The sequence below is a fragment of the Anopheles funestus genome, chromosome 2RL, assembly GCF_943734845.2.
Source record: "Anopheles funestus chromosome 2RL, idAnoFuneDA-416_04, whole genome shotgun sequence".
Taxonomy (NCBI): Eukaryota; Metazoa; Arthropoda; class Insecta; order Diptera; family Culicidae; genus Anopheles; species Anopheles funestus.
Window position 1 is genome coordinate 102,289,076 of NC_064598.1, and position 20,620 is coordinate 102,309,695.

A 20,620-nucleotide genomic window follows, 5' to 3' on the forward strand; every position below is an offset into this window, starting at 1 on the left:
TTTCACTCAAACAATGCTTTAAATTAAAAAAAGGTAAAAAATAATGAAAAAAATTGAAAAAATCTATAAATTTGTCAATCCACTAAGGCTCATTTTCGCACCAAATTTTGCCTATAACTCGGTCGGTATCCAACGGATCTCCAATCTTTGCCTGTGGTCGATAGATGGCATCAATGGCTACATTTTCTTCGTGGACGGCCATGCCCTCAGATGTCTGTGCCAGAAGTTATGCGAGGAACCAAGTTCCTTACCCTGTTTGAGAAAATGTAAAATGTTCCTCATTTTCGCACCAAATTTTGCCTATAACTCGGTCGGTATCTAACGGATCTCCAATCTTTGCCTGTGGTCGATAGATGGCATCAATGGCTACATTTTCTTCTTGGACGGCCATGCCCTCAGATGTCTGTGCCAGAAGTTATGCGAGGAACCAAGTTCCTTACCCTGTTTGAGAAAATGTAAAATGTTCCTCAGTTTTCTGCAATTCAGCAAAATTTTTAAATGTGATATATTTCATTGCGAGTTTGTTGCAATAAGTTTCTTTTCACTCAAATAATGCTTTAAATTAAAAAAAGAATAAAAAATCAGAAAAAAATTTCAAAAAAATTTTCCACTCGAAAATTTCATAAGGGGTACCCCTTGCCATTGTTTTGAGAAATTTTGCAAAATTTAAAAATTTGTTTTATTTTAATGCGAAATTGTTGCAATTAGTTTCTTTTCACTCAAACAATGCTTTAAATTAAAAAAAGGTAAAAAATAATGAAAAAAATTGAAAAATCTATGAATTTGTCAATCCACTAAGGCTCATTTTCGCACCAAATTTTGCCTATAACTCGGTCGGTATCCAACGGATCTCCAATCTTTGCCTGTGGTCGATAGATGGCATCAATGGCTACATTTTCTTCGTGGACGGCCATGCCCTCAGATGTCTGTGCCAGAAGTTATGCGAGGAACCAAGTTCCTTACCCTGTTTGAGAAAATGTAAAATTTTCCTCATTTTCGCACCAAATTTTGCCTATAACTCGGTCGGTATCTAACGGATCTCCAATCTTTGCCTGTGGTCGATAGATGGCATCAATGGCTACATTTTCTTCTTGGACGGCCATGCCCTCAGATGTCTGTGCCAGAAGTTATGCGAGGAACCAAGTTCCTTACCCTGTTTGAGAAAATGTAAAATGTTCCTCATTTTTCTGCAATTCAGCAAAATTTTTAAATGTGATATATTTCATTGCGAGTTTGTTGCAATAAGTTTCTTTTCACTCAAATAATGCTTTAAATTAAAAAAAGAATAAAAAATCAGAAAAAAATTTCAAAAAAATTTTCCACTCGAAAATTTTATAAGGGGTACCCCTTGCCATTTTTTGAGAAATTTTGCAAAATTTAAAAATTTGTCTTATTTTAATGCGAAATTGTTGCAATTAGTTTCTTTTCACTCAAACAATGCTTTAAATTAAAAAAAGGTAAAAAATAATGAAAAAAATTGAAAAAATCTATAAATTTGTCAATCCACTAAGGCTCATTTTCGCACCAAATTTTGCCTATAACTTGGTCGGTATCTAACGGATCTCCAATCTTTGCCTGTGGTCGATAGATGGCATCAATGGCTACATTTTCTTCGTGGACGGCCATGCCCTCAGATGTCTGTGCCAGAAGTTATGCGAGGAACCAAGTTCCTTACCCTGTTTGAGAAAATGTAAAATTTTCCTCATTTTCGCACCAAATTTTGCCTATAACTCGGTCGGTATCTAACGGATCTCCAATCTTTGCCTGTGGTCGATAGATGGCATCAATGGCTACATTTTCTTCTTGAACGGCCATGCCCTCAGATGTCTGTGCCAGAAGTTATGCGAGGAACCAAGTTCCTTACCCTGTTTGAGAAAATGTAAAATGTTCCTCATTTTTCTGCAATTCAGCAAAATTTTTAAATGTGATATATTTCATTGCGAGTTTGTTGCAATAAGTTTCTTTTCACTCAAATAATGCTTTAAATTAAAAAAAGAATAAAAAATCAGAAAAAATTTCAAAAAAATTTTCCACTCGAAAATTTCATAAGGGGTACCCCTTGCCATTTTTTTGAGAAATTTAGCAAAATTTAAAAATTTGTTTTATTTTAATGCGAAATTGTTGCAATTAGTTCCTTTTCACTCAAACAATGCTTTAAATTAAAAAAAGGTAAAAAATAATGAAAAAAATTGAAAAAATCTATGAATTTGTCAATCCACTAAGGCTCATTTTCGCACCAAGTTTTGCCTATAACTCGGACGGTATCTAACGGATCTCCAATCTTTGCCTGTGGTCGATAGATGGCATCAATGGCTACATTTTCTTCTTGGACGGCCATGCCCTCAGATGTCTGTGCCAGAAGTTATGCGAGGAACCAAGTTCCTTACCCTGTTTGAGAAAATGTAAAATGTTCCTCATTTTTCTGCAATTCAGCAAAATTTTTAAATGTGATATATTTCATTGCGAGTTTGTTGCAATAAGTTTCTTTTCACTCAAATAATGCTTTAAATTAAAAAAAGAATAAAAAATCAGAAAAAAATTTCAAAAAAATTTTCCACTCGAAAATTTCATAAGGGGTACCCCTTGCCATTTTTTTGAAAAATTTAGCAAAATTTAAAAATTTGTTTTATTTTAATGCGAAATTGTTGCAATTATTTCCTTTCCACTCAAACAATGCTTAAAATTAAAAAAAGGTAAAAAATAATGAAAAAAATTGAAAAAATCTATAAATTTGTCAATCCACTAAGGCTCATTTTCGCACCAAGTTTTGCCTATAACTCGCTCGGTATCCAACGGATCGCCAATCTTTAACCTGTGGTCGATAGATGGCATCAATGGCTACCTTTTCTTCGTAGACGGCCATGCCCTCAGATGTCTGTGCCAGAAGTTATGCGAGGAACCAAGTTCCTTACCCTGTTTGAGAAAATGTAAAATGTTCCTCATTTTTGCACCAAGTTTTGCCTATAACTCGGTCGGTATCTAACGGATCTCCAATCTTTGCCTGTGGTCGATAGATGGCATCAATGGCTACATTTTCTTCTTGGACGGCCATGCCCTCAGATGTCTGTGCCAGAAGTTATGCGAGGAACCAAGTTCCTTACCCTGTTTGAGAAAATGTAAAATGTTCCTCATTTTTCTGCAATTCAGCAAAATTTTTAAATGTGATATATTTTATTGCGAGTTTGTTGCAATAAGTTTCTTTTCACTCAAATAATGCTTTAAATTAAAAAAAGAATAAAAAATCAGAAAAAAATTTCAAAAAAATTTTCCACTCGAAAATTTCATAAGGGGTACCCCTTGCCATTTTTTTGAGAAATTTAGCAAAATTTAAAAATTTGTTTTATTTTAATGCGAAATTGTTGCAATTAGTTCCTTTTCACTCAAACAATGCTTTAAATTAAAAAAAAGGTAAAAAATAATGAAAAAAATTGAAAAATCTATAAATTTGTCAATCCACTAAGGCTCATTTTCGCACCAAATTTTGCCTATAACTCGGTCGGTATCCAACGGATCTCCAATCTTTGCCTGTGGTCGATAGATGGCATCAATGGCTACATTTTCTTCGTGGACGGCCATGCCCTCAGATGTCTGTGCCAGAAGTTATGCGAGGAACCAAGTTCCTTACCCTGTTTGAGAAAATGTAAAATTTTCCTCATTTTTCTGCAATTCAGCAAAATTTTTAAATGTGATATATTTCATTGCGAGTTTGTTGCAATAAGTTTCTTTTCACTCAAATAATGCTTTAAATTAAAAAAAGAATAAAAAATCAGAAAAAAATTTCAAAAAAATTTTCCACTCGAAAATTTCATAAGGGGTACCCCTTGCCATTTTTTTGAGAAATTTTGCAAAATTTAAAAATTTGTTTTATTTTAATGCGAAATTGTTGCAATTAGTTTCTTTTCACTCAAACAATGCTTTAAATTAAAAAAAGGTAAAAAATAATGAAAAAAATTGAAAAAATCTATAAATTTGTCAATCCACTAAGGCTCATTTTCGCACCAAATTTTGCCTATAACTCGGTCGGTATCCAACGGATCTCCAATCTTTGCCTGTGGTCGATAGATGGCATCAATGGCTACATTTTCTTCGTGGACGGCCATGCCCTCAGATGTCTGTGCCAGAAGTTATGCGAGGAACCAAGTTCCTTACCCTGTTTGAGAAAATGTAAAATGTTCCTCATTTTTGCACCAAGTTTTGCCTATAACTCGGTCGGTATCTAACGGATCTCCAATCTTTGCCTGTGGTCGATAGATGGCATCAATGGCTACATTTTCTTCTTGGACGGCCATGCCCTCAGATGTCTGTGCCAGAAGTTATGCGAGGAACCAAGTTCCTTACCCTGTTTGAGAAAATGTAAAATGTTCCTCATTTTTCTGCAATTCAGCAAAATTTTTAAATGTGATATATTTCATTGCGAGTTTGTTGCAATAAGTTTCTTTTCACTCAAATAATGCTTTAAATTAAAAAAAGAATAAAAAATCAGAAAAAAATTTCAAAAAAATTTTCCACTCGAAAATTTCATAAGGGGTACCCCTTGCCATTTTTTTGAGAAATTTTGCAAAATTAAAAAAAAAATTTTTATTTTAATGCGAAATTGTTGCAATTAGTTTCTTTTCACTCAAACAATGCTTTAAATTAAAAAAAGGTAAAAAATAATGAAAAAAATTGAAAAAATCTATAAATTTGTCAATCCACTAAGGCTCATTTTCGCACCAAATTTTGCCTATAACTCGGTCGGTATCCAACGGATCTCCAATCTTTGCCTGTGGTCGATAGATGGCATCAATGGCTACATTTTCTTCGTGGACGGCCATGCCCTCAGATGTCTGTGCCAGAAGTTATGCGAGGAACCAAGTTCCTTACCCTGTTTGAGAAAATGTAAAATGTTCCTCATTTTTGCACCAAGTTTTGCCTATAACTCGGTCGGTATCTAACGGATCTCCAATCTTTGCCTGTGGTCGATAGATGGCATCAATGGCTACATTTTCTTCTTGGACGGCCATGCCCTCAGATGTCTGTGCCAGAAGTTATGCGAGGAACCAAGTTCCTTACCCTGTTTGAGAAAATGTAAAATGTTCCTCATTTTTCTGCAATTCAGCAAAATTTTTAAATGTGATATATTTCATTGCGAGTTTGTTGCAATAAGTTTCTTTTCACTCAAATAATGCTTTAAATTAAAAAAAGAATAAAAAATCAGAAAAAAATTTCAAAAAAATTTTCCACTCGAAAATTTCATAAGGGGTACCCCTTGCCATTTTTTTGAGAAATTTTGCAAAATTAAAAAAAATTTTTTTATTTTAATGCGAAATTGTTGCAATTAGTTTCTTTTCACTCAAACAATGCTTTAAATTAAAAAAAGGTAAAAAATAATGAAAAAAATTGAAAAAATCTATAAACTTGTCAATCCACTAAGGCTCATTTTCGCACCAAATTTTGCCTATAACTCGGTCGGTATCCAACGGATCTCCAATCTTTGCCTGTGGTCGATAGATGGCATCAATGGCTACATTTTCTTCGTGGACGGCCATGCCCTCAGATGTCTGTGCCAGAAGTTATGCGAGGAACCAAGTTCCTTACCCTGTTTGAGAAAATGTAAAATGTTCCTCATTTTCGCACCAAATTTTGCCTATAACTCGGTCGGTATCTAACGGATCTCCAATCTTTGCCTGTGGTCGATAGATGGCATCAATGGCTACATTTTCTTCTTGGACGGCCATGCCCTCAGATGTCTGTGCCAGAAGTTATGCGAGGAACCAAGTTCCTTACCCTGTTTGAGAAAATGTAAAATGTTCCTCAGTTTTCTGCAATTCAGCAAAATTTTTAAATGTGATATATTTCATTGCGAGTTTGTTGCAATAAGTTTCTTTTCACTCAAATAATGCTTTAAATTAAAAAAAGAATAAAAAATCAGAAAAAAATTTCAAAAAAATTTTCCACTCGAAAATTTCATAAGGGGTACCCCTTGCCATTGTTTTGAGAAATTTTGCAAAATTTAAAAATTTGTTTTATTTTAATGCGAAATTGTTGCAATTAGTTTCTTTTCACTCAAACAATGCTTTAAATTAAAAAAAGGTAAAAAATAATGAAAAAAATTGAAAAATCTATGAATTTGTCAATCCACTAAGGCTCATTTTCGCACCAAATTTTGCCTATAACTCGGTCGGTATCCAACGGATCTCCAATCTTTGCCTGTGGTCGATAGATGGCATCAATGGCTACATTTTCTTCGTGGACGGCCATGCCCTCAGATGTCTGTGCCAGAAGTTATGCGAGGAACCAAGTTCCTTACCCTGTTTGAGAAAATGTAAAATTTTCCTCATTTTCGCACCAAATTTTGCCTATAACTCGGTCGGTATCTAACGGATCTCCAATCTTTGCCTGTGGTCGATAGATGGCATCAATGGCTACATTTTCTTCTTGGACGGCCATGCCCTCAGATGTCTGTGCCAGAAGTTATGCGAGGAACCAAGTTCCTTACCCTGTTTGAGAAAATGTAAAATGTTCCTCATTTTTCTGCAATTCAGCAAAATTTTTAAATGTGATATATTTCATTGCGAGTTTGTTGCAATAAGTTTCTTTTCACTCAAATAATGCTTTAAATTAAAAAAAGAATAAAAAATCAGAAAAAAATTTCAAAAAAATTTTCCACTCGAAAATTTTATAAGGGGTACCCCTTGCCATTTTTTGAGAAATTTTGCAAAATTTAAAAATTTGTCTTATTTTAATGCGAAATTGTTGCAATTAGTTTCTTTTCACTCAAACAATGCTTTAAATTAAAAAAAGGTAAAAAATAATGAAAAAAATTGAAAAAATCTATAAATTTGTCAATCCACTAAGGCTCATTTTCGCACCAAATTTTGCCTATAACTTGGTCGGTATCTAACGGATCTCCAATCTTTGCCTGTGGTCGATAGATGGCATCAATGGCTACATTTTCTTCGTGGACGGCCATGCCCTCAGATGTCTGTGCCAGAAGTTATGCGAGGAACCAAGTTCCTTACCCTGTTTGAGAAAATGTAAAATTTTCCTCATTTTCGCACCAAATTTTGCCTATAACTCGGTCGGTATCTAACGGATCTCCAATCTTTGCCTGTGGTCGATAGATGGCATCAATGGCTACATTTTCTTCTTGAACGGCCATGCCCTCAGATGTCTGTGCCAGAAGTTATGCGAGGAACCAAGTTCCTTACCCTGTTTGAGAAAATGTAAAATGTTCCTCATTTTTCTGCAATTCAGCAAAATTTTTAAATGTGATATATTTCATTGCGAGTTTGTTGCAATAAGTTTCTTTTCACTCAAATAATGCTTTAAATTAAAAAAAGAATAAAAAATCAGAAAAAATTTCAAAAAAATTTTCCACTCGAAAATTTCATAAGGGGTACCCCTTGCCATTTTTTTGAGAAATTTAGCAAAATTTAAAAATTTGTTTTATTTTAATGCGAAATTGTTGCAATTAGTTCCTTTTCACTCAAACAATGCTTTAAATTAAAAAAAGGTAAAAAATAATGAAAAAAATTGAAAAAATCTATGAATTTGTCAATCCACTAAGGCTCATTTTCGCACCAAGTTTTGCCTATAACTCGGACGGTATCTAACGGATCTCCAATCTTTGCCTGTGGTCGATAGATGGCATCAATGGCTACATTTTCTTCTTGGACGGCCATGCCCTCAGATGTCTGTGCCAGAAGTTATGCGAGGAACCAAGTTCCTTACCCTGTTTGAGAAAATGTAAAATGTTCCTCATTTTTCTGCAATTCAGCAAAATTTTTAAATGTGATATATTTCATTGCGAGTTTGTTGCAATAAGTTTCTTTTCACTCAAATAATGCTTTAAATTAAAAAAAGAATAAAAAATCAGAAAAAAATTTCAAAAAAATTTTCCACTCGAAAATTTCATAAGGGGTACCCCTTGCCATTTTTTTGAAAAATTTAGCAAAATTTAAAAATTTGTTTTATTTTAATGCGAAATTGTTGCAATTAGTTCCTTTCCACTCAAACAATGCTTTAAATTAAAAAAAGGTAAAAAATAATGAAAAAAATTGAAAAAATCTATAAATTTGTCAATCCACTAAGGCTCATTTTCGCACCAAGTTTTGCCTATAACTCGCTCGGTATCCAACGGATCGCCAATCTTTAACCTGTGGTCGATAGATGGCATCAATGGCTACCTTTTCTTCGTAGACGGCCATGCCCTCAGATGTCTGTGCCAGAAGTTATGCGAGGAACCAAGTTCCTTACCCTGTTTGAGAAAATGTAAAATGTTCCTCATTTTTGCACCAAGTTTTGCCTATAACTCGGTCGGTATCTAACGGATCTCCAATCTTTGCCTGTGGTCGATAGATGGCATCAATGGCTACATTTTCTTCTTGGACGGCCATGCCCTCAGATGTCTGTGCCAGAAGTTATGCGAGGAACCAAGTTCCTTACCCTGTTTGAGAAAATGTAAAATGTTCCTCATTTTTCTGCAATTCAGCAAAATTTTTAAATGTGATATATTTTATTGCGAGTTTGTTGCAATAAGTTTCTTTTCACTCAAATAATGCTTTAAATTAAAAAAAGAATAAAAAATCAGAAAAAAATTTCAAAAAAATTTTCCACTCGAAAATTTCATAAGGGGTACCCCTTGCCATTTTTTTGAGAAATTTAGCAAAATTTAAAAATTTGTTTTATTTTAATGCGAAATTGTTGCAATTAGTTTCTTTTCACTCAAACAATGCTTTAAATTAAAAAAAAGGTAAAAAATAATGAAAAAAATTGAAAAATCTATAAATTTGTCAATCCACTAAGGCTCATTTTCGCACCAAATTTTGCCTATAACTCGGTCGGTATCCAACGGATCTCCAATCTTTGCCTGTGGTCGATAGATGGCATCAATGGCTACATTTTCTTCGTGGACGGCCATGCCCTCAGATGTCTGTGCCAGAAGTTATGCGAGGAACCAAGTTCCTTACCCTGTTTGAGAAAATGTAAAATTTTCCTCATTTTTCTGCAATTCAGCAAAATTTTTAAATGTGATATATTTCATTGCGAGTTTGTTGCAATAAGTTTCTTTTCACTCAAATAATGCTTTAAATTAAAAAAAGAATAAAAAATCAGAAAAAAATTTCAAAAAAATTTTCCACTCGAAAATTTCATAAGGGGTACCCCTTGCCATTTTTTTGAGAAATTTTGCAAAATTTAAAAATTTGTTTTATTTTAATGCGAAATTGTTGCAATTAGTTTCTTTTCACTCAAACAATGCTTTAAATTAAAAAAAGGTAAAAAATAATGAAAAAAATTGAAAAAATCTATAAATTTGTCAATCCACTAAGGCTCATTTTCGCACCAAATTTTGCCTATAACTCGGTCGGTATCCAACGGATCTCCAATCTTTGCCTGTGGTCGATAGATGGCATCAATGGCTACATTTTCTTCGTGGACGGCCATGCCCTCAGATGTCTGTGCCAGAAGTTATGCGAGGAACCAAGTTCCTTACCCTGTTTGAGAAAATGTAAAATTTTCCTCATTTTCGCACCAAATTTTGCCTATAACTCGGTCGGTATCTAACGGATCTCCAATCTTTGCCTGTGGTCGATAGATGGCATCAATGGCTACATTTTCTTCTTGGACGGCCATGCCCTCAGATGTCTGTGCCAGAAGTTATGCGAGGAACCAAGTTCCTTACCCTGTTTGAGAAAATGTAAAATGTTCCTCATTTTTCTGCAATTCAGCAAAATTTTTAAATGTGATATATTTCATTGCGAGTTTGTTGCAATAAGTTTCTTTTCACTCAAATAATGCTTTAAATTAAAAAAAGAATAAAAAATCAGAAAAAAATTTCAAAAAAATTTTCCACTCGAAAATTTCATAAGGGGTACCCCTTGCCATTTTTTTGAGAAATTTTGCAAAATTTAAAAATTTGTTTTATTTTAATGCGAAATTGTTGCAATTAGTTTCTTTTCACTCAAACAATGCTTTAAATTAAAAAAAGGTAAAAAATAATGAAAAAAAATGAAAAAATCTATAAATTTGTCAATCCACTAAGGCTCATTTTCGCACCAAATTTTGCCTATAACTCGGTCGGTATCCAACGGATCTCCAATCTTTGCCTGTGGTCGATAGATGGCATCAATGGCTACATTTTCTTCGTGGACGGCCATGCCCTCAGATGTCTGTGCCAGAAGTTATGCGAGGAACCAAGTTCCTTACCCTGTTTGAGAAAATGTAAAATTTTCCTCATTTTCGCACCAAATTTTGCCTATTACTCGGTCGGTATCTAACGGATCTCCAATCTTTGCCTGTGGTCGATAGATGGCATCAATGGCTACATTTTCTTCTTGGACGGCCATGCCCTCAGATGTCTGTGCCAGAAGTTATGCGAGGAACCAAGTTCCTTACCCTGTTTGAGAAAATGTAAAATGTTCCTCATTTTTCTGCAATTCAGCAAAATTTTTAAATGTGATATATTTCATTGCGAGTTTGTTGCAATAAGTTTCTTTTCACTCAAATAATGCTTTAAATTAAAAAAAGAATAAAAAATCAGAAAAAAATTTCAAAAAAATTTTCCACTCGAAAATTTCATAAGGGGTACCCCTTGCCATTTTTTTGAGAAATTTTGCAAAATTTAAAAATTTGTTTTATTTTAATGCGAAATTGTTGCAATTAGTTCCTTTTCACTCAAACAATGCTTTAAATTAAAAAAAGGTAAAAAATAATGAAAAAAATTGAAAAGATCTATAAATTTGTCAATCCACTAAGGCTCATTTTCGCACCAAATTTTGCCTATAACTCGGTCGGTATCCAACGGATCTCCAATCTTTGCCTGTGGTCGATAGATGGCATCAATGGCTACATTTTCTTCGTGGACGGCCATGCCCTCAGATGTCTGTGCCAGAAGTTATGCGAGGAACCAAGTTCCTTACCCTGTTTGAGAAAATGTAAAATTTTCCTCATTTTCGCACCAAATTTTGCCTATAACTCGGTCGGTATCTAACGGATCTCCAATCTTTGCCTGTGGTCGATAGATGGCATCAATGGCTACATTTTCTTCTTGGACGGCCATGCCCTCAGATGTCTGTGCCAGAAGTTATGCGAGGAACCAAGTTCCTTACCCTGTTTGAGAAAATGTAAAATGTTCCTCATTTTTCTGCAATTCAGCAAAATTTTTAAATGTGATATATTTCATTGCGAGTTTGTTGCAATAAGTTTCTTTTCACTCAAATAATGCTTTAAATTAAAAAAAGAATAAAAAATCAGAAAAAAATTTCAAAAAAATTTTCCACTCGAAAATTTCATAAGGGGTACCCCTTGCCATTTTTTTGAGAAATTTTGCAAAATTTAAAAATTTGTTTTATTTTAATGCGAAATTGTTGCAATTAGTTCCTTTTCACTCAAACAATGCTTTAAATTAAAAAAAGGTAAAAAATAATGAAAAAAATTGAAAAAATCTATAAATTTGTCAATCCACTAAGGCTCATTTTCGCACCAAATTTTGCCTATAACTCGGTCGGTATCCAACGGATCTCCAATCTTTGCCTGTGGTCGATAGATGGCATCAATGGCTACATTTTCTTCGTGGACGGCCATGCCCTCAGATGTCTGTGCCAGAAGTTATGCGAGGAACCAAGTTCCTTACCCTGTTTGAGAAAATGTAAAATTTTCCTCATTTTCGCACCAAATTTTGCCTATAACTCGGTCGGTATCTAACGGATCTCCAATCTTTGCCTGTGGTCGATAGATGGCATCAATGGCTACATTTTCTTCTTGGACGGCCATGCCCTCAGATGTCTGTGCCAGAAGTTATGCGAGGAACCAAGTTCCTTACCCTGTTTGAGAAAATGTAAAATGTTCCTCATTTTTCTGCAATTCAGCAAAATTTTTAAATGTGATATATTTCATTGCGAGTTTGTTGCAATAAGTTTCTTTTCACTCAAATAATGCTTTAAATTAAAAAAAGAATAAAAAATCAGAAAAAAATTTCAAAAAAATTTTCCACTCGAAAATTTCATAAGGGGTACCCCTTGCCATTTTTTTGAGAAATTTTGCAAAATTTAAAAATTTGTTTTATTTTAATGCGAAATTGTTGCAATTAGTTTCTTTTCACTCAAACAATGCTTTAAATTAAAAAAAGGTAAAAAATAATGAAAAAAAAATGAAAAAATCTATAAATTTGTCAATCCACTAAGGCTCATTTTCGCACCAAATTTTGCCTATAACTCGGACGGTATCCAACGGATCTCCAATCTTTGCCTGTGGTCGATAGATGGCATCAATGGCTACATTTTCTTCGTGGACGGCCATGCCCTCAGATGTCTGTGCCAGAAGTTATGCGAGGAACCAAGTTCCTTACCCTGTTTGAGAAAATGTAAAATTTTCCTCATTTTCGCACCAAATTTTGCCTATAACTCGGTCGGTATCTAACGGATCTCCAATCTTTGCCTGTGGTCGATAGATGGCATCAATGGCTACATTTTCTTCTTGGACGGCCATGCCCTCAGATGTCTGTGCCAGAAGTTATGCGAGGAACCAAGTTCCTTACCCTGTTTGAGAAAATGTAAAATGTTCCTCAGTTTTCTGCAATTCAGCAAAATTTTTAAATGTGATATATTTCATTGCGAGTTTGTTGCAATAAGTTTCTTTTCACTCAAATAATGCTTTAAATTAAAAAAAGAATAAAAAATCAGAAAAAAATTTCAAAAAAATTTTCCACTCGAAAATTTCATAAGGGGTACCCCTTGCCATTTTTTTGAGAAATTTTGCAAAATTTAAAAATTTGGTTTATTTTAATGCGAAATTGTTGCAATTAGTTTCTTTTCACTCAAACAATGCTTTAAATTAAAAAAAGGTAAAAAATAATGAAAAAAATTGAAAAATCTATAAATTTGTCAATCCACTAAGGCTCATTTTCGCACCAAATTTTGCCTATAACTCGGTCGGTATCCAACGGATCTCCAATCTTTGCCTGTGGTCGATAGATGGCATCAATGGCTACATTTTCTTCGTGGACGGCCATGCCCTCAGATGTTTGTGCCAGAAGTTATGCGAGGAACCAAGTTCCTTACCCTGTTTGAGAAAATGTAAAATGTTCCTCATTTTCGCACCAAATTTTGCCTATAACTCGGTCGGTATCTAACGGATCTCCAATCTTTGCCTGTGGTCGATAGATGGCATCAATGGCTACATTTTCTTCTTGGACGGCCATGCCCTCAGATGTCTGTGCCAGAAGTTATGCGAGGAACCAAGTTCCTTACCCTGTTTGAGAAAATGTAAAATGTTCCTCATTTTTCTGCAATTCAGCAAAATTTTTAAATGTGATATATTTCATTGCGAGTTTGTTGCAATAAGTTTCTTTTCACTCAAATAATGCTTTAAATTAAAAAAAGAATAAAAAATCAGAAAAAAATTTCAAAAAAATTTTCCACTCGAAAATTTCATAAGGGGTACCCCTTGCCATTTTTTTGAGAAATTTTGCAAAATTTAAAAATTTGTTTTATTTTAATGCGAAATTGTTGCAATTAGTTTCTTTTCACTCAAACAATGCTTTAAATTAAAAAAAGGTAAAAAATAATGAAAAAAATTGAAAAAATCTATAAATTTGTCAATCCACTAAGGCTCATTTTCGCACCAAATTTTGCCTATAACTCGGTCGGTATCCAACGGATCTCCAATCTTTGCCTGTGGTCGATAGATGGCATCAATGGCTACATTTTCTTCGTGGACGGCCATGCCCTCAGATGTCTGTGCCAGAAGTTATGCGAGGAACCAAGTTCCTTACCCTGTTTGAGAAAATGTAAAATTTTCCTCATTTTCGCACCAAATTTTGCCTATAACTCGGTCGGTATCTAACGGATCTCCAATCTTTGCCTGTGGTCGATAGATGGCATCAATGGCTACATTTTCTTCTTGGACGGCCATGCCCTCAGATGTCTGTGCCAGAAGTTATGCGAGGAACCAAGTTCCTTACCCTGTTTGAGAAAATGTAAAATGTTCCTCATTTTTCTGCAATTCAGCAAAATTTTTAAATGTGATATATTTTATTGCGAGTTTGTTGCAATAAGTTTCTTTTCACTCAAATAATGCTTTAAATTAAAAAAAGAATAAAAAACAGAAAAAAATTTCAAAAAAATTTTCCACTCGAAAATTTCATAAGGGGTACCCCTTGCCATTTTTTTGAGAAATTTTGCAAAATTTAAAAATTTGTTTTATTTTAATGCGAAATTGTTGCAATTAGTTCCTTTTCACTCAAACAATGCTTTAAATTAAAAAAAGGTAAAAAATAATGAAAAAAATTGAAAAAATCTATGAATTTGTCAATCCACTAAGGCTCATTATCGCACCAAGTTTTGCCTATAACTCGGACGGTATCTAACGGATCTCCAATCTTTGCCTGTGGTCGATAGATGGCATCAATGGCTACATTTTCTTCTTAGACGGCCATGCCCTCAGATGTCTGTGCCAGAAGTTATGCGAGGAACCAAGTTCCTTACCCTGTTTGAGAAAATGTAAAATGTTCCTCATTTTTCTGCAATTCAGCAAAATTTTTAAATGTGATATATTTCATTGCGAGTTTGTTGCAATAAGTTTCTTTTCACTCAAATAATGCTTTAAATTAAAAAAAGAATAAAAAATCAGAAAAAAATTTCAAAAAAATTTTCCACTCGAAAATTTCATAAGGGGTACCCCTTGCCATTTTTTTGAGAAATTTTGCAAAATTTAAAAATTTGTTTTATTTTAATGCGAAATTGTTGCAATTAGTTCCTTTTCACTCAAACAATGCTTTAAATTAAAAAAAGGTAAAAAATAATGAAAAAAATTGAAAAAATCTATAAATTTGTCAATCCACTAAGGCTCATTTTCGCACCAAATTTTGCCTATAACTCGGTCGGTATCTAACGGATCGCCAATCTTTAACCTGTGGTCGATAGATGGCATCAATGGCTACCTTTTCTTCGTAGACGGCCATGCCCTCAGATGTCTGTGCCAGAAGTTATGCGAGGAACCAAGTTCCTTACCCTGTTTGAGAAAATGTAAAATGTTCCTCATTTTTGCACCAAGTTTTAGCTATAACTCGGTCGGTATCTAACGGATCTCCAATCTTTGCCTGTGGTCGATAGATGGCATCAATGGCTACATTTTCTTCTTGGACGGCCATGCCCTCAGATGTCTGTGCCAGAAGTTATGCGAGGAACCAAGTTCCTTACCCTGTTTGAGAAAATGTAAAATGTTCCTCATTTTTCTGCAATTCAGCAAAATTTTTAAATGTGATATATTTCATTGCGAGTTTGTTGCAATAAGTTTCTTTTCACTCAAATAATGCTTTAAATTAAAAAAAGAATAAAAAATCAGAAAAAAATTTCAAAAAAATTTTCCACTCGAAAATTTCATAAGGGGTACCCCTTGCCATTTTTTTGAGAAATTTTGCAAAATTTAAAAATTTGTTTTATTTTAATGCGAAATTGTTGCAATTAGTTTCTTTTCACTCAAACAATGCTTTAAATTAAAAAAAGGTAAAAAATAATGAAAAAAATTGAAAAAATCTATAAATTTGTCAATCCACTAAGGCTCATTTTCGCACCAAATTTTGCCTATAACTCGGTCGGTATCTAACGGATCTCCAATCTTTGCCTGTGGTCGATAGATGGCATCAATGGCTACATTTTCTTCTTGGACGGCCATGCCCTCAGATGTCTGTGCCAGAAGTTATGCGAGGAACCAAGTTCCTTACCCTGTTTGAGAAAATGTAAAATGTTCCTCATTTTTCTGCAATTCAGCAAAATTTTTAAATGTGATATATTTTATTGCGAGTTTGTTGCAATAAGTTTCTTTTCACTCAAATAATGCTTTAAATTAAAAAAAGAATAAAAAATCAGAAAAAAATTTCAAAAAAATTTTCCACTCGAAAATTTCATAAGGGGTACCCCTTGCCATTTTTTTGAGAAATTTAGCAAAATTTAAAAATTTGTTTTATTTTAATGCGAAATTGTTGCAATTAGTTTCTTTTCACTCAAACAATGCTTTAAATTAAAAAAAAGGTAAAAAATAATGAAAAAAATTGAAAAATCTATAAATTTGTCAATCCACTAAGGCTCATTTTCGCACCAAATTTTGCCTATAACTCGGTCGGTATCCAACGGATCTCCAATCTTTGCCTGTGGTCGATAGATGGCATCAATGGCTACATTTTCTTCGTGGACGGCCATGCCCTCAGATGTCTGTGCCAGAAGTTATGCGAGGAACCAAGTTCCTTACCCTGTTTGAGAAAATGTAAAATTTTCCTCATTTTTCTGCAATTCAGCAAAATTTTTAAATGTGATATATTTCATTGCGAGTTTGTTGCAATAAGTTTCTTTTCACTCAAATAATGCTTTAAATTAAAAAAAGAATAAAAAATCAGAAAAAAATTTCAAAAAAATTTTCCACTCGAAAATTTCATAAGGGGTACCCCTTGCCATTTTTTTGAGAAATTTTGCAAAATTTAAAAATTTGTTTTATTTTAATGCGAAATTGTTGCAATTAGTTTCTTTTCACTCAAACAATGCTTTAAATTAAAAAAAGGTAAAAAATAATGAAAAAAATTGAAAAAATCTATAAATTTGTCAATCCACTAAGGCTCATTTTCGCACCAAATTTTGCCTATAACTCGGTCGGTATCCAACGGATCTCCAATCTTTGCCTGTGGTCGATAGATGGCATCAATGGCTACATTTTCTTCGTGGACGGCCATGCCCTCAGATGTCTGTGCCAGAAGTTATGCGAGGAACCAAGTTCCTTACCCTGTTTGAGAAAATGTAAAATTTTCCTCATTTTCGCACCAAATTTTGCCTATAACTCGGTCGGTATCTAACGGATCTCCAATCTTTGCCTGTGGTCGATAGATGGCATCAATGGCTACATTTTCTTCTTGGACGGCCATGCCCTCAGATGTCTGTGCCAGAAGTTATGCGAGGAACCAAGTTCCTTACCCTGTTTGAGAAAATGTAAAATGTTCCTCATTTTTCTGCAATGCAGCAAAATTTTTAAATGTGATATATTTCATTGCGAGTTTGTTGCAATAAGTTTCTTTTCACTCAAATAATGCTTTAAATTAAAAAAAGAATAAAAAATCAGAAAAAAATTTCAAAAAAATTTTCCACTCGAAAATTTCATAAGGGGTACCCCTTGCCATTTTTTTGAGAAATTTTGCAAAATTTAAAAATTTGTTTTATTTTAATGCGAAATTGTTGCAATTAGTTTCTTTTCACTCAAACAATGCTTTAAATTAAAAAAAGGTAAAAAATAATGAAAAAAATTGAAAAAATCTATAAATTTGTCAATCCACTAAGGCTCATTTTCGCACCAAATTTTGCCTATAACTCGGTCGGTATCCAACGGATCTCCAATCTTTGCCTGTGGTCGATAGATGGCATCAATGGCTACATTTTCTTCGTGGACGGCCATGCCCTCAGATGTCTGTGCCAGAAGTTATGCGAGGAACCAAGTTCCTTACCCTGTTTGAGAAAATGTAAAATGTTCCTCATTTTTCTGCAATTCAGCAAAATTTTTAAATGTGATATATTTCATTGCGAGTTTGTTGCAATAAGTTTCTTTTCACTCAAATAATGCTTTAAATTAAAAAAAGAATAAAAAATCAGAAAAAAATTTCAAAAAAATTTTCCACTCGAAAATTTCATAAGGGGTACCCCTTGCCATTTTTTTGAGAAATTTTGCAAAATTTAAAAATTTGTTTTATTTTAATGCGAAATTGTTGCAATTAGTTCCTTTTCACTCAAACAATGCTTTAAATTAAAAAAAGGTAAAAAATAATGAAAAAAATTGAAAAGATCTATAAATTTGTCAATCCACTAAGGCTCATTTTCGCACCAAATTTTGCCTATAACTCGGTCGGTATCCAACGGATCTCCAATCTTTGCCTGTGGTCGATAGATGGCATCAATGGCTACATTTTCTTCGTGGACGGCCATGCCCTCAGATGTCTGTGCCAGAAGTTATGCGAGGAACCAAGTTCCTTACCCTGTTTGAGAAAATGTAAAATTTTCCTCATTTTCGCACCAAATTTTGCCTATAACTCGGTCGGTATCTAACGGATCTCCAATCTTTGCCTGTGGTCGATAGATGGCATCAATGGCTACATTTTCTTCTTGGACGGCCATGCCCTCAGATGTCTGTGCCAGAAGTTATGCGAGGAACCAAGTTCCTTACCCTGTTTGAGAAAATGTAAAATGTTCCTCATTTTTCTGCAATTCAGCAAAATTTTTAAATGTGATATATTTCATTGCGAGTTTGTTGCAATAAGTTTCTTTTCACTCAAATAATGCTTTAAATTAAAAAAAGAATAAAAAATCAGAAAAAAATTTCAAAAAAATTTTCCACTCGAAAATTTCATAAGGGGTACCCCTTGCCATTTTTTTGAGAAATTTTGCAAAATTTAAAAATTTGTTTTATTTTAATGCGAAATTGTTGCAATTAGTTCCTTTTCACTCAAACAATGCTTTAAATTAAAAAAAGGTAAAAAATAATGAAAAAAATTGAAAAAATCTATAAATTTGTCAATCCACTAAGGCTCATTTTCGCACCAAATTTTGCCTATAACTCGGTCGGTATCCAACGGATCTCCAATCTTTGCCTGTGGTCGATAGATGGCATCAATGGCTACATTTTCTTCGTGGACGGCCATGCCCTCAGATGTCTGTGCCAGAAGTTATGCGAGGAACCAAGTTCCTTACCCTGTTTGAGAAAATGTAAAATTTTCCTCATTTTCGCACCAAATTTTGCCTATAACTCGGTCGGTATCTAACGGATCTCCAATCTTTGCCTGTGGTCGATAGATGGCATCAATGGCTACATTTTCTTCTTGGACGGCCATGCCCTCAGATGTCTGTGCCAGAAGTTATGCGAGGAACCAAGTTCCTTACCCTGTTTGAGAAAATGTAAAATGTTCCTCATTTTTCTGCAATTCAGCAAAATTTTTAAATGTGATATATTTCATTGCGAGTTTGTTGCAATAAGTTTCTTTTCACTCAAATAATGCTTTAAATTAAAAAAAGAATAAAAAATCAGAAAAAAATTTCAAAAAAATTTTCCACTCGAAAATTTCATAAGGGGTACCCCTTGCCATTTTTTTGAGAAATTTTGCAAAATTTAAAAATTTGTTTTATTTTAATGCGAAATTGTTGCAATTAGTTTCTTTTCACTCAAACAATGCTTTAAATTAAAAAAAGGTAAAAAATAATGAAAAAAAATGAAAAAATCTATAAATTTGTCAATCCACTAAGGCTCATTTTCGCACCAAATTTTGCCTATAACTCGGACGGTATCCAACGGATCTCCAATCTTTGCCTGTGGTCGATAGATGGCATCAATGGCTACATTTTCTTCGTGGACGGCCATGCCCTCAGATGTCTGTGCCAGAAGTTATGCGAGGAACCAAGTTCCTTACCCTGTTTGAGAAAATGTAAAATTTTCCTCATTTTCGCACCAAATTTTGCCTATAACTCGGTCGGTATCTAACGGATCTCCAATCTTTGCCTGTGGTCGATAGATGGCATCAATGGCTACATTTTCTTCTTGGACGGCCATGCCCTCAGATGTCTGTGCCAGAAGTTATGCGAGGAACCAAGTTCCTTACCCTGTTTGAGAAAATGTAAAATGTTCCTCAGTTTTCTGCAATTCAGCAAAATTTTTAAATGTGATATATTTCATTGCGAGTTTGTTGCAATAAGTTTCTTTTCACTCAAATAATGCTTTAAATTAAAAAAAGAATAAAAAATCAGAAAAAAATTTCAAAAAAATTTTCCACTCGAAAATTTCATAAGGGGTACCCCTTGCCATTTTTTTGAGAAATTTTGCAAAATTTAAAAATTTGGTTTATTTTAATGCGAAATTGTTGCAATTAGTTTCTTTTCACTCAAACAATGCTTTAAATTAAAAAAAGGTAAAAAATAATGAAAAAAATTGAAAAATCTATAAATTTGTCAATCCACTAAGGCTCATTTTCGCACCAAATTTTGCCTATAACTCGGTCGGTATCCAACGGATCTCCAATCTTTGCCTGTGGTCGATAGATGGCATCAATGGCTACATTTTCTTCGTGGACGGCCATGCCCTCAGATGTCTGTGCCAGAAGTTATGCGAGGAACCAAGTTCCTTACCCTGTTTGAGAAAATGTAAAATTTTCCTCATTTTCGCACCAAATTTTGCCTATAACTCGGTCGGTATCTAACGGATCTCCAATCTTTGCCTGTGGTCGATAGATGGCATCAATGGCTACATTTTCTTTTTGGACGGCCATGCCCTCAGATGTCTGTGCCAGAAGTTATGCGAGGAACCAAGTTCCTTACCCTGTTTGAGAAAATGTAAAATGTTCCTCATTTTTCTGCAATTCAGCAAAATTTTTAAATGTGATATATTTCATTGCGAGTTTGTTGCAATAAGTTTCTTTTCACTCAAATAATGCTTTAAATTAAAAAAAGAATAAAAAATCAGAAAAAAATTTCAAAAAAATTTTCCACTCGAAAATTTCATAAGGGGTACCCCTTGCCATTTTTTTGAGAAATTTTGCAAAATTTAAAAATTTGTTTTATTTTAATGCGAAATTGTTGCAATTAGTTTCTTTTCACTCAAACAATGCTTTAAATTAAAAAAA

The 20,620-nt window shown here is 33.9% G+C and overlaps 1 long non-coding RNA gene across 1 annotated transcript in view; it reads left to right on the plus strand.

Annotated features, from left to right (window-relative positions):
- The first annotated feature begins 2,697 nt into the window (after positions 1 to 2,697).
- LOC125763015 (uncharacterized) overlaps positions 2,698 to 20,620 on the plus strand; it is a 47,409-nt gene continuing 29,486 nt past the window's right edge. Inside the window, exon 1 of the long non-coding RNA XR_007418296.1 lies at positions 2,698 to 3,408. This is a non-coding gene — a long non-coding RNA (uncharacterized LOC125763015). The remainder of the gene's footprint in view (positions 3,409 to 20,620) is intronic.